Source organism: Cydia pomonella, chromosome 12, assembly GCF_033807575.1.
Source record: "Cydia pomonella isolate Wapato2018A chromosome 12, ilCydPomo1, whole genome shotgun sequence".
Classification (NCBI taxonomy): domain Eukaryota; kingdom Metazoa; phylum Arthropoda; class Insecta; order Lepidoptera; family Tortricidae; genus Cydia; species Cydia pomonella.
Window position 1 is genome coordinate 11,312,009 of NC_084714.1, and position 13,439 is coordinate 11,325,447.

Here is a 13,439-nt window from a genome sequence, read left to right on the forward strand (position 1 = left end):
TTCATATGAGCATTAGGTAAAAAAGTCGATTAGATTCCATTGTAAAAAAGCAACTTAGTTATATTTTACTCCAAACCTTTTATAAAAATGTTTATGAACAATCAAACAGATCGTCAAATTAGAAGCTTCATTTATTAGTTTATGGCGACCAATAATTGTCGCTGTCGTCATATTTGACGTCAAGTGTTATGTCGTTAAAATATTACCTACTCGGGCTGTAAAAAATATTACCTTGGTAGTTAAATGCTTTATTGTACTTGGCAATGACCCAATTTCCTTGTTTTCCCCGAAATATTTAGTACAGTAAAAAATTTGAATAGTACACAAGTAGGTACGCAAAATGTAACCATAGACATAACATTTGGCACGTTGGCTTAGCACCCAAGGTGCGTAGACAAGATGCTAACGTAGCGTAGCATAGTTATCTCCCTTTATCACTTTTCCATACTCGTATTAGTGCAACAGAGACAGTTGCAAGCCTAGCTACGCCACTGCAAAGGCAGTATGATTCTCTCTGTCTATGCTTTAAATGAGACAGTCCCTGGCCAAACTACCTAACTATAATTTGACCAAAATAGTCAGGCAGGCAACTGACAGTACCTAAGTAAAAGTAAATACAAAAGAAAAAACTACTTACTTTTTATGACCCAAGTGGTAGTGATAAATTGTCATATTTTACTTTTTCAGCGTACAAAATCTTAAAACAAGTGTATCATAACACAAACATGACAGGAATTACACGCGTGCAATATTCCGTGAAATAATATTCCAGCTTGTGCATACACAGGAGATGCGATGACATTTTAATAAAGCGTTTCCTGGAAATGCCTATATTTATTGCAACGGCAATCCAATTACCGACGCAAGATAAGCGTCCAATAATTGGATGAAATACTTTAGTCCATACCTATATAATATTTAATATATAACTTAGTTGTTTAAGCTGCCCTGAGATGATGCATACAAATAAATATTTTCATCACACTTGCTCGAAAAAGTTCTTATTTCATGCAGGTGTACTGAAGGACAGAGGCCTATTTCCCACGGGAGTTATGGATTGTGAAAAAAAGCTATAACTCCCTAGGGATTATGTCACTTATTCATACAAACCAAATAGCATAAATGAGTTTTACTTTTAAAATACTGACGTTTATAATTTAATATTTTTGTTTATGTTTCGAATTAAATAATTTAATTAATTTAACAGCCGTTTAAAATATTTTTACATAATTTTCAATTGTGGCAAAATGCCGAATAGGTCTATGCCCTCGTTGCTAACCTGTCAAGAAATTGCAAAATGGCGGACGATTGTTTGATATGTCACCGTATCTAAGAATTATTTCGTTTACAATTTAGTTTTTTCTTCGCAAGGTGATGAAAAACATTGTGTGTAACTCCGGGGGTAAGAATATTGCAAGCTCGGGTCTTTAATTCCCTCATATCCAATATTTCACTTATCCCCCTCGTTACACAATGTACTATATATGAATGGGATTACAACCCCAATTAACGTCATTAGCAATTGCAGTTACCGAGGTAGGTAATTGAAGGCAATTGACAGACATTTTGATTGACACCCATCGGCAGGCGCCATTGAAGAATACTCGTAGCAGATAATATACAACAAGGGCATAAAGCGACCTGTTTCATCCGAGGCAATTTATTTAAACTGATAAAGGTCGAGAAAAAAATGGGCATTTATGCCTGAGATACTCTGCTTTTACTTCGATTGCGAGGATAATATACAGAAATATCCAATATTTAAGGTTATTTTACCGTATTACATTTGTTCACGTTAGCTTGAGTTGACCACAGTTCATTTTTTCATTGTGATAGACGTCTGTCAATACAATTTATCGTTTCGCTAAATTGATTATTGCTTCTTATTGTTTTGTAAGTATAAAAAATATCTACCGGCTAGTAATTCGGAAAAATACAAGAATAGAAATAGAAAAATACAATATTGCTTCCTATTCATTTGCTTACAAAAATGAGAAGGAAATCAAGATGCTTGTTTCTCTAACTTATCGCCCACTTTTGTCTCAAAATTATCAATAGGGCTGTAGAACTTTGCTAATCACCAGTTGAGTGGGCACTCGTTTAAGAATAAATTACTAGGCGGGACTTGGCGAAGCCACAGATCACTGAAATGGATGCAGTGGCACTCCTGCACTAACTTAGTATCATCATAGCACTCATTTCAGCTGAATCCATGAACATTACGACCGTACTCACAGTTCTTATAAATAGTTCTAAAAGATTAGAAATATGGCAAAAAAAGTAAATTCTACACATAATTATGTACTATTGCAATGGTACAGGATGTACAAAGTGCTGTAGTTAGCCGCCTAAGTGCAGAAACCGCGAGTCCACGTTAAAACTTCATAATCCGAAGTCTGGGGGGAAGTAGTCTATAGGCGAAATAATGAACTTACTGGAGTCAAGCTGATACTTATGGGAGCTCAACGTATTGGAAATCGGAGTAACCAAAACAACACAATGGCTAACGAGATAGCTCCTTTTCAATATCTGAAAATATCTGTTTTATTACTGCTTTGCTGAGAAAAAAAATAAAAATATTGCGAGTAGGTTGGCCCTCTTCGCTTTCATTTGCTGAATTGTGATTGAAATAAAAAACATAATTAAGGTTTTGTTGAATATCTAATTTGGCATTTTATCTCAACTGTGTACCATTAACGGCCGGTAAGCAATGGTCACAAAAGTGACGGCCGATGTCAAACCACATTACATTATGTCAGGAATGTGACGGTTAGACGTTAGGTACTTAAGTCGCGCTTTAAAGTACAAGTGAATGAAAAGTTCCATAATTACTGTAAATAGGACCTGTGCCACTGAAAAGAAGCGTTGGTGGCCTAGCGGTCAGAGCGTGCGCCTTGCAATCCGGAGGTCACGAGTTTAAACCCCGGCTCGTACCAATGAGTTTTCGGAGCTTTTATGTACGAAGAAATACAATATCATTTTTTTTCTCATATTCATATATTTATTGATAAAAGTAATTACACGTCCAAAATACTTACACAATCGTATTACATTTAACTAAATGTAAATTGTAAAATTAAATCAATAAAATAAAATAAAAAACAATTATAATTATAAATCGAACGTCAGCAATGAATACATTATAAAAATACAATAAATTATGACTTAATATTAAGATTAAAATAATTTGGTACATAAATAATTTCTCAAATAAAAATAAAATACCATTCTCGATTAAAATACTGTAAACAGGTATACACACTTAGACTATATATTTGCATTATGTGTGTGCATCAATGACACCTTGTCGAAGAATTCGTCAATGGTGTAACAGGCCATGTCTAATTTTTTGACATTTACCAGTCGATTTCCGGTGAAGAAAAACATCGTGAGGAAACCGATCGATCTAATCCCAATAAGGCCTAGTTTACACTCTGGATTGGAAGGTCAGATGGCAGTCGGTTTCGTAATAACTAGTGCCAATTCTTGGGATTAGTTGCCTTGCGGAACCCAGGCTCCCTTGAGCCGTGGCAAAATGACGGGACAACGCGAGTAAGATGATGATACAAATACCTGTAGGTATCTGTGTTATGTTCAATAATAGTACATTCTGCAACGAGAGGGTAAGTGAATCTTTGGATACGAGGGTGGTTTCCCGACAGCCGCAGGCTGGAGGGAATTAAAGACCCGAGTTTTCAATATTCTTACCCCCGGAGTTACACACAATGTTTTTCATCACACTTGTGAAGAAAAAACCAAATCTTAAGAGTGATATATCAATCATTCATCCGCCGTCGAAGGCACTTGAAAATTGAAAATTGTGTAAAAATGTTTTAAACGTCTGTTAAATTAATCAAATTAAATAATTTTAATTTTTTTTTTCGAAATAATACTCCGGACCTACTACATTGCTACGCAGACCCCTCCAAATTAATGTACCGTCACCACGGACTCTCGTCAGAAGTTGGTTGCCAGCTATTTTTAGCCTAGCAATAAACCCTATAATACAAAATTTACGATCAAAATTTAACGTTTGGTATTTGGACGACGGCACCCTAGGAGGAAACATAGACACTGTACTTTCTGACCTTTGGACCCTCAAAACAAAATTTGAATCCATTGGCCGAGATAGAAATTATTACCTGCCTAAGCCTAAAATATTACCTGCCCGTATGATATACTTACATATTTTTTTCATATACCTTTATCACGGATTCCATTTAGCTAATGGCCAATACCGTCACTATAGAACCTCACATTGTATGACAATGCTCTGACACAATAATTGACCTGAAAATAGCAGGAATAATAAATCACGAGAGAGCAATCAAACGGTCTTCGAAGCGGACGATTTAGCTATACCTACCGGGTTCCTAACCGTACATAGGTCATTAACAATGGATGGATTGAAAATTTGTTTAGAAATTTATGTATATAAAACCGGTCAAGTGCGAGTTCGTTTTATTCGCGCACCGAGGGTTCCGCACTTTGAATTATCTCGTGTAACTATAAAGGCGAAAGACGTTTGAACAGAAGTACCTATACTAAGTATAATTGTGTACAGCGCCATCTATCGGCAAATCGTCTAATTTGCGCTATGTATGTTGGTTTTTCGAGGATAATTCTCTATCATGTGGACCGATTTCAAAAATTGATCTTTTATTTGAAAAAAGGTGTATTTAATGTAATCTCATAGAAGTTTCAGGTGTAATAAACACACGTAAAGTTGCTTAAATTGCAAACTGAATTCGGAAAGGTTTTTTGTTAATTAAAAAAAAAGTAATCAAGATAGAGGTCTGATTATATTTTTCCTGTAAAATTTATAGTAATTGTAATATTATGTAAAAAATTCATAATTATACGTCAGTAAACTTCGGAGATAAGGGGGGGGGGGGGGGATGGTATTTTTTTTTACATTTTCCTTCATAAATCTTTTTTTTTCTCTATGAAAAAAAAGAAAAAAAAAATTGGAATGTACAATTTGAGCTCTTTCAAATGATACCCCACTTGACCTAGTCACTAGACTTTGAAATTTTGCCCGCTCTACATATTGGGCATTTTCCATAATTAATAAATAAAAAAATAAAAAAAATTACTTTCAATGTGTCTGGGTTAGCGTTGTTCATATTTATTCTAAATTTCAAATCGATAGGTTCTCGAAATATTTAGCGATGTGACACACAGACGGACGGACGGCCAGAGTCGCACCATAAGGGTTCCTTTTGTACCTTTTTGGTACGGAACCCTAAAAAACGACGTCAAGAAGGATAAAATAAAACCCCACCTAGCTTTTAACTTGCCATAAGTATTATATGTTTAACTAATAGCATATCAATATTATTCTTTTGGTACTTTGGTTGATTAGCTGCCGACTATTTTCATGCGCTACATACTAGTACATATATGTAGGTGTAGGACCTGTGTGAATTAAATAGACGCATTAATTGTCGTTTGCTTGCCATACTGCCGCTGCCAGCGAATATTTTATTGAGGATAATACCTTCACTCATCCGCAAATTTCGCTCATCGCTACTCGCTTCTCGCCGGCGGTTGCATGGAAAGATGGCTTAGCTTTAATAAATCTCGCCTCGAGCTCCAAGGTCGGATGTAAAAAAAGTCAACTTTTCAGGAGAGCCACAACAAAATTGACACTTTTGTTTGCAAATATGTCACGAACTGTGAGCTATCTAGACCATTTTTTTAATTTAGCAAGTTTTCTGTAGTTATCTTGTATTCTGAAAACGTTTTATGTAATTTTTAATACTACATATCTAAAAAGCCAGTAAACATGCAAAAGTTTTCTGATCTGAGTTTTGATTTCGTCTATTGAACAGTACAATAGAGGCATGAAGTCATATTTAGTTCATCTTAAGTTGAAATCCAATACAAAATACGGTTACTAAAATTATAGGCAAAAGGCATATCTACTTGTGTAGCATGTTTCTTCATACTCTATGTTTACATTTTAGATGCATATAAGGTCTCAAGTCAAACACAAAAATTAAACACTTGAAATGCAATAGAGGGATGAAATTGTACCTTTCACCCGAGTTTAACACTCTACTTTTCATATCGAATACGAGGATACTAAAATACGTCTGCATTAAAAAAAACACGGCTAAGTATACACTTTAGTAGTATTTCTTGAGGGTACATTTAATTAACGATTTAGGTAAAAATATCGATATTTATGGATTGGAGAGTTAATTATCACAATGGAATTGTACAACAAATCCATTTACAACCAAAATTGTAACTGTTTATCGTAAGACTAAAAATGTACTTAGAAAGTACAATGCTCTAGACCAGAAAAATATCATTTTCTGTACACTTTTTAAAACAACAATGACCCACTTTCAGAGCATGAGAAATTAAAAACTATGGAGAAAGTCGAATGTCAAATTAAGGCTTTTGCCTGACAGAAAAGTTAAAAATCGTTAAATCTGACCTCGTGTACTTTTTGCCTTTCGGAAATACTAGAGTCAGTTTAAAGGAGGGTTATGTTAGAAGATGTTTGATCGTATGCTCGCATCTTCTAATCAGACGTTAAACTTACGTTAGCTAGACGTTAGATGTTAAACCGCGGGCGGACTTAACGCCTTAAGGCATTCTCTCCCATTCATCGATTGGGCTAAACATGTAACAGTTTGGTGCAAGATTAAAGAGAGTGTATAGATATATAGATTAAAGTAAGCACAAGTTGAGACTATTTTGATTACACAAATATACACTTTAAATCGATATTGAATTCGAGGCTTGATATATTTTAAAATTATCAATTTTTTTGTCGAAATGGAAACTAATTTGACTTATGATTAGTTTTTGCGGAAGTAAGTAAATCTTGTTAGAGATTTGTAAATCAAAGTATGAGTAATTTGAATATTATATAGTAACATTTTATGTTCATATAAAAATAAATTATAAACACGCTAGTAAGTTGCAAAAACATTTTAAATTAATAGTACAAATATTTACAGATGTTTGAATGTAAGTGCTTTCTATAATTAAGCAATATGAAATAAGAAAACAGTAGTTCTTTAGTAATACGCAAAACCAACTAATGCAATTTAAAATGTTTATTTAAGATATATGTTATATAATATATACTTTTGCTTTTTCTACAAGCTAAGATATAGTTATTAGCAAGACTGTAGCAAACAGTTATCGTTTATAGAATATGGGTATTCTAAGATAAAACCAGGTCCCCTGTTTTGTGGTCACATAAGTAGTTTGAGGTTTGGATTTGAGGATTGGATCACTGCGCCGTCTACATCAGCTGTAAAATTCGAAGCATGCATTTGTCTTATATGTTACACATCTTATACAGCAACGAATATTTGTCTGTAGCCTAGTAGATGCTAAACGTTCAGCATACGTTAGCAGCAAGAATAAGAAACATTTATTTACCTATACTTATATAGGTGGGAGAATCAACTTTTTAGCGTCACTCGTTGCCATGGTTACGATTAGTTGTCCAGGGGACAAAAGTTCCTTGAAATACTGATTTTATGGTACTTAAATGAATTAAACTTGCGTTTTTGTGGTCGTTATAACCAATGTCCATAATGGGCCCCGTACTAAGCATGTTAATAGAACGGCATACAACGTCTCTTCAAACAAACTGTGCCACTGTTGTCCCTTGGACAACGGGACAGGATAACAAAACAAAAAAAGTTGATTCACCCAGGTAACAACAGAATATGCGTTAAAAAAGTTACAGGCGATGAATAAACATAATAATTAAAAGCACTGCCACGAAAGGAGTTCTGGATCACCTGTCGCGCACATGACTCGGGTTGTGGAACGAAATACACAGGCACAGCATAGGATCAACAGGAAGAGGCCTCGCTCCTAGCCTTCAGGAGCCGCGGACGGAGCGAGGACGCCAGTCTTCGCCCAGCCGCCCGCCCGAGAGCGCGCCCGCCCGCGCCGCGCCCCAACCGACACAATAAAACTACAAACAACGCATCCCACACGCGTACTAACAAAAATAATAACATCCCCATTCTGTACCTACACCTTCATTGGTAATCGACAAAAGACTACACAATTTCGAGTTTACTTATTAAGTGCGAAAGGATAGCGAAGGATTCTCTTAGGGTCCTTAAAAGCGTTTTACGCTGGAGGCGAGGTAAGTTGAAAATCTATTGGGTAACAATTTTTATTTTATTTTTCGTTCTTCAATGATTTAATCGACAATACGAGTAAAGGGTGAGCGTTCAGGGATCAAATGTGATTAAATTACTAAAATTAGGAAATACATACCTGAGTTTATAAACGACTACATTTGAATCGAAAGGAACTTTAGTGACAAACGTTTTTGTATTGAGGTATGATGAGCTTTAACCATGAAAAGTTAAGTAATAATAAAGTGTTGCGAGGAATGAATAATAAATATGTCAAACTTGAAACGCATCACAAGTCGCTCGATAATGGTTTTAGATATTCAAGATATTATTTATCATAATTCAGCTTTTCAAATGCAATACCTAATAGAGTAAAAAAGTTCCTACTATTTGTGGCAGGCAATATTCCTGGCAAAATACAAAATCTTCTACTTACATTTTATTTCTGTAAAATAAAACGTCATGAGGAAAACATGATTAAAATTGATACAAGTAGCAATAAAAATAGCTTATGTAAAAATTAGTAAAATTTTATTACTTACATCAAAAAAAAAAAAACGCCGATTTCAGTGCACTTGAATCTAGGTTTACTAAATCTTAAGTGTAATAAACATAAAATAAGGTTTTATCGTGTGGGTGACTTTTACAAGATACACTTAAGGGTAGGTAATAAGCAATAATAGGCCGTGGGCGGGTGTCACACCTACACTTCCATAACATCACAATTATTACTTGTATAATAACTAACGGCCCAGCTCAAACTTTAAGATACGTCAGAAATTTCCTAAGATACGATATGGATTCAATATGTCAGTGTCAAAAGTGAAGTTTCTTTTGACATTGACATATCTAATCCATATCGTATCTTAAGCAAATGTTTGACGTATCTTAAAGTTCGAATCAGGCCGTAATAAGCGCAAAGTCAAAAAATAACGAAACCTACTTTTCTGCCGTGCGTGTACATATCTTTCATAGCCGAAAAGTTGGTTAGGTTATCTATTTACTGTATTGTAATTCGGGCGATTTTCCGCAACTCGAGGACTGGCGCCTGACTGGCTATTTTGCGTGACAGGGTTTGGGGGTGGCTAGTGTTGCCAGGCCAACTCCATGAGGAATCCTATCAAACCTTTGATGTTGAGGAGGTTTCTCAGGGATCCGAGATGTTTTGCCGTGTTTGGGGACACGTCGCATTCCAGATAATGTTTTAATGTTATTGTAACATTTATAAAGCGTTAAGGGGGTGCGATTTTTTCCATGAGTATGTCTATCTCTGAATCCTGGTCTTTGTTGTCGCATAGCCACAAAATAGTTATTTGTTTTACAATGGAGGCAAAGTTGTTGTTTAACCCCTCGTTCAAATATTGATACAGGATTATATGAATGATTAAGTAGTAAGAAGAATATTGAGCGTGACAAATGTTTCAAGACACCGAGGGAAACAACATTCTCCATCACACAAACGCGCGGAAAATACTAACTGCGGGACTGGCAGGATCTCGCTCAGCACAGGGAGGATTGGAAAGCTAGAGGGGAGACCTTTGTCCAGCAGTGGGACACACAAATAAGCTCATAAAAAAAGACATTATTACAAATCAAATCTAAATTTACGCTATTAAATATTCATCATTCAAAATCATTACTTAATAAATTCCACAAAATCACTATCAACATTTTAAATATGTCAAATACTCGCACAATTTCAAACAGCAAGAACCCCTAACATACAAATACAAATAATTTATTTATAACGCCAATATTCCATATATTGCCATATATTGCCATAATTCTGAATTAACTAACCTTAACTGTCCAAGTAATGGCGATGTATAAATGTACCGACATTGGTATTCACTCCGTATACTCGGCTCGCTCAAAGTTAAAAGTTCATATAAGCGGCTTAGAGCAAGGCTTTCATGCCGCGTAGCCTGACGGTCACTTTTAATTTGTTGTAAGTGGTCACCGCTCGCCGGCGGCCGATAGCGACAGGACCGTGCCCGTACACTAATTTGTTTTGGCTTCTACTTTTCGTTATCAAAGCTTTATTTGTAGTCGTAGTAGTAAAGCTTGCATAGGTGAAATCGGGGTTAAGCTCGGATTTTCTTGGAATTTATGAAGGTTTTTTTCACAGCGTTTGTTGCATATTTTATTATTATTCATAGATAAATCGATGAACGTTTGTTTGACGGCGATGGGAGTTTTCAGAAAATAGTGTACTCAATTAGTGAGTAGTTAAGCAAAGTTAATCGCGGTCAGTTTTGTGACGACAATTAAGCATGAAATCTTTATGGGAATCAACTTTTTGCCCCTTTTACATTGTAATATCAGTTATAGTTTATAAAATGAGCACCAAAACCAAGTTATACTCAAATATAATGCTTAATTACCGTCACAAAAATGACAGTGATTAACTTTTCTTAACAACTCACGCTAATTTCGTACACTACACGTATTTTCTGAAAACTCTCCGATATCAAAGAAAACACTGATAATCGGGTTAAGCTTGGATTTTCTTTGAATTTATGAAGTGTTTTTTCATAGAGCGTTTATTGCATATTTATTTTATTATTCATAGATAAGTCGATGAACGTTTGTTTGACGTCGATATCAAAGAAAATACTGCGTGGAAATAGCACTTCGCCATCAATCCATACTAATATTATTAAGTGCCATAGACCCCACTGGCGCTTAAGTATTTCAGGCCAATTTCTGATATATTGAACATGTTCCCAAAACTAACGACAGAAAAATTCTATGGAATTTACTGAGAGGAGTCGCTCACGCTCGGTCAATAAATAGGAAAGTGTCTGTTTTTCCGTTACCTCTTCACGCTTACACCGCTGAATCGATTTAGTAAAATTTTGGCACAGAGATTGTTTGAATCCCGGGGAACATTTTATTGTAATATTGAATAGAGTGAAAAGAAACTTGACATATGTTGAATATTATAACAAAATTTAGTTCAATGGATAGAAAATGAGCCATCCATTATAAAAAAGTGGAATTTAAAAAATGATATTGAGATTATAAAAAAATACAAGGCTCAAAAAAAAATATGTTTTTGTCTTTCAAAAATAGAAAAGAAAATGGTACCATTCGATTCCTTACATTTTATTGAAAAATAAATTGTATGACAACTATACACATAAACGCAATATTTCAGGGTTAAAATGACAATTTCCTTGATCTTCCATACATTTAGGACAGACTTATATGATGTGACGTCACATCACCTTATCATTTTGTTAGAGGCATTTCAATCGTCGAGTGCGAGCGTCAGACTTTAACTCTCATTTCTGATATTTGTGTTGCTTAAATGCCATGAGTCCTATATAGACATTTGATTCTCAGGAAAATCAAGATTGTTTGACATTATTTACAAAAAACCGGCCAAGAGCATGTCGCGCCACGCTCAGTGTAGGGTTCCGTAGTTACTCTTCCATCACAATAAGCTAAACTGGAGCTTAAAGTATAGTAAATTGTTAACCAAGGGATGAAACGGTACCTTTCACCCGAGTTAAACAAATAGGCAAATTTGCATAATCAGTACCTAATTAAAGTAAGTCTTTTTACTATGAAGGGAAAACTTTTTGCGATAACTCAAAAACAGCTAAACTGATCATGTCTGCTATAGTTTTCATTTAATGTCTTTCTTAAGCTCTTTATCAAAAAATGTTTCTTGAAAACCCCTATTAGTTTTGAAAGACCTTTCCAACGATACCCCACACTCTAGGGTTGAAGCGAAAAAAAAAATCACCCCCACTTTACGTCCTCTACACGTACCCTTAAAAAAAATTAAATTTTTAGATTTTATTGTACGACTTTGTCGGCTTTATTGATTTATATATCCATGCCAAATTTCAGCTTTCTAGCACTAACGACCACGGAGTAAAGCCTCGGACAGACAGACAGACAGACGGACATGGCGAAACTATAAGGGTTCCGTTTTATGCCATTTGGCTACGGAACAGTCAAGTAGCCAATTGATGCGTCGCCTGATAATTGATTATTATTTTATTTAAGTATATACTTAAATGAAATTAGTTATTAATGTGTCTGTTATATAAAATAGCGATATTCAAAATGTAAGTTGTATTATTTTTATGTTATATGATTTAAAAATAGATGTTTAGTTAATTTTACCATTTTTAGATGTTTAGTTGATTGAAATTATACCATTCGAGTAAGTGTGATACGTCCTCCCGGTACTGGTTTTCTATACAAAATAGGTCGGGAATTCCCAGTTCTCATCATACTAATTCACTACCGATAACATACCCTGATAGGAAATCACGAGGTAGGTAAGTATTGCCAGTTACTTTTACAATTAAATAGAAGAAACAGGTGAATTCGAGCGTGAATTTAGCTATCATACATTTTGTTCGTACTTGCCCGTACATGTATTGGTACAAGCAAGACGCACGATACCTAAATGACATCATTCAGATAGGGTAAAACCCGGATACATGCCATACTTTTTAAAAAGTGCCATAACTTTGAAACTTTTAATCTAACGTGAATAATTTCAATTAAAATAGCTAGCCCAATCTTTTGCCTTACTTTGAGACTTGCTCTTCTGTTCTAATAGCAACAGTTTATGCAGAACTTTCGTATTTCCAGAGAATGTTTTTGAGGATAGAAGCTTAATCATGAAGTTGGAACCTAAGACGGATTTATGCCCTATGGAATAATATAATTAAAATTATACATTTAAATATGTTTGTTTAGTCGCCTTTAGGAGACTATTATACATATTATGACTTACATAGCCATCAAAATTGTCGATCGATTCTGTATTTATTCATACGTATCGTAACGTAGTCTCAGCATAGTAATTATTATAAATATTATCATACAAGTACATCAATACTTTTTCTGACATAATTCCAAAAAAATAAATTAGGCCTAAGTTAACAATAAATGAAACAACTCAAAATTTACCTAACTAATGCTGCAACTCATTTTCTCATTTCTTTCTGAACACACTCACAACTTCTTTAGGATTACATATCTGTATAATATCTAAATATCTTATAAACAAAAAAAAATGAATTTTAACAAGACGCAAAAAATGTATTTAAAAAGAAATTTACATACCTACTTACATCATGGAGTGTAGAAATTGTTCTGTAAGTATATAGGTAGTTCTCAGTCGCGAAAACCATGTTATGGAAAGCGCGTTTCATTACCAGCATCCGAATATTTCCCAAATACGATGTCTGTCGGCAAGATAAGTGAATTGAAAATCCATACGAACGAATGGAGGTTATACATTGAGCGGCTCGAAAAATACTTTTTAGTCAACAAAATTGTGGA

General features: G+C 34.7%; 1 protein-coding gene across 1 annotated transcript in view; it reads left to right on the top strand.

The window, feature by feature from the left end:
• Nucleotides 1-7,035: 7,035 nt before the first annotated feature.
• Nucleotides 7,036-13,439, top strand: part of LOC133523578 (BAI1-associated protein 3) — a 159,678-nt gene continuing 153,274 nt past the window's right edge. Inside the window, exons 1-2 of the mRNA XM_061859243.1 lie at nt 7,036-7,421; nt 7,688-8,131. The gene's annotated coding sequence lies outside the window, so the exon portion shown is untranslated. The remainder of the gene's footprint in view (nt 7,422-7,687; nt 8,132-13,439) is intronic.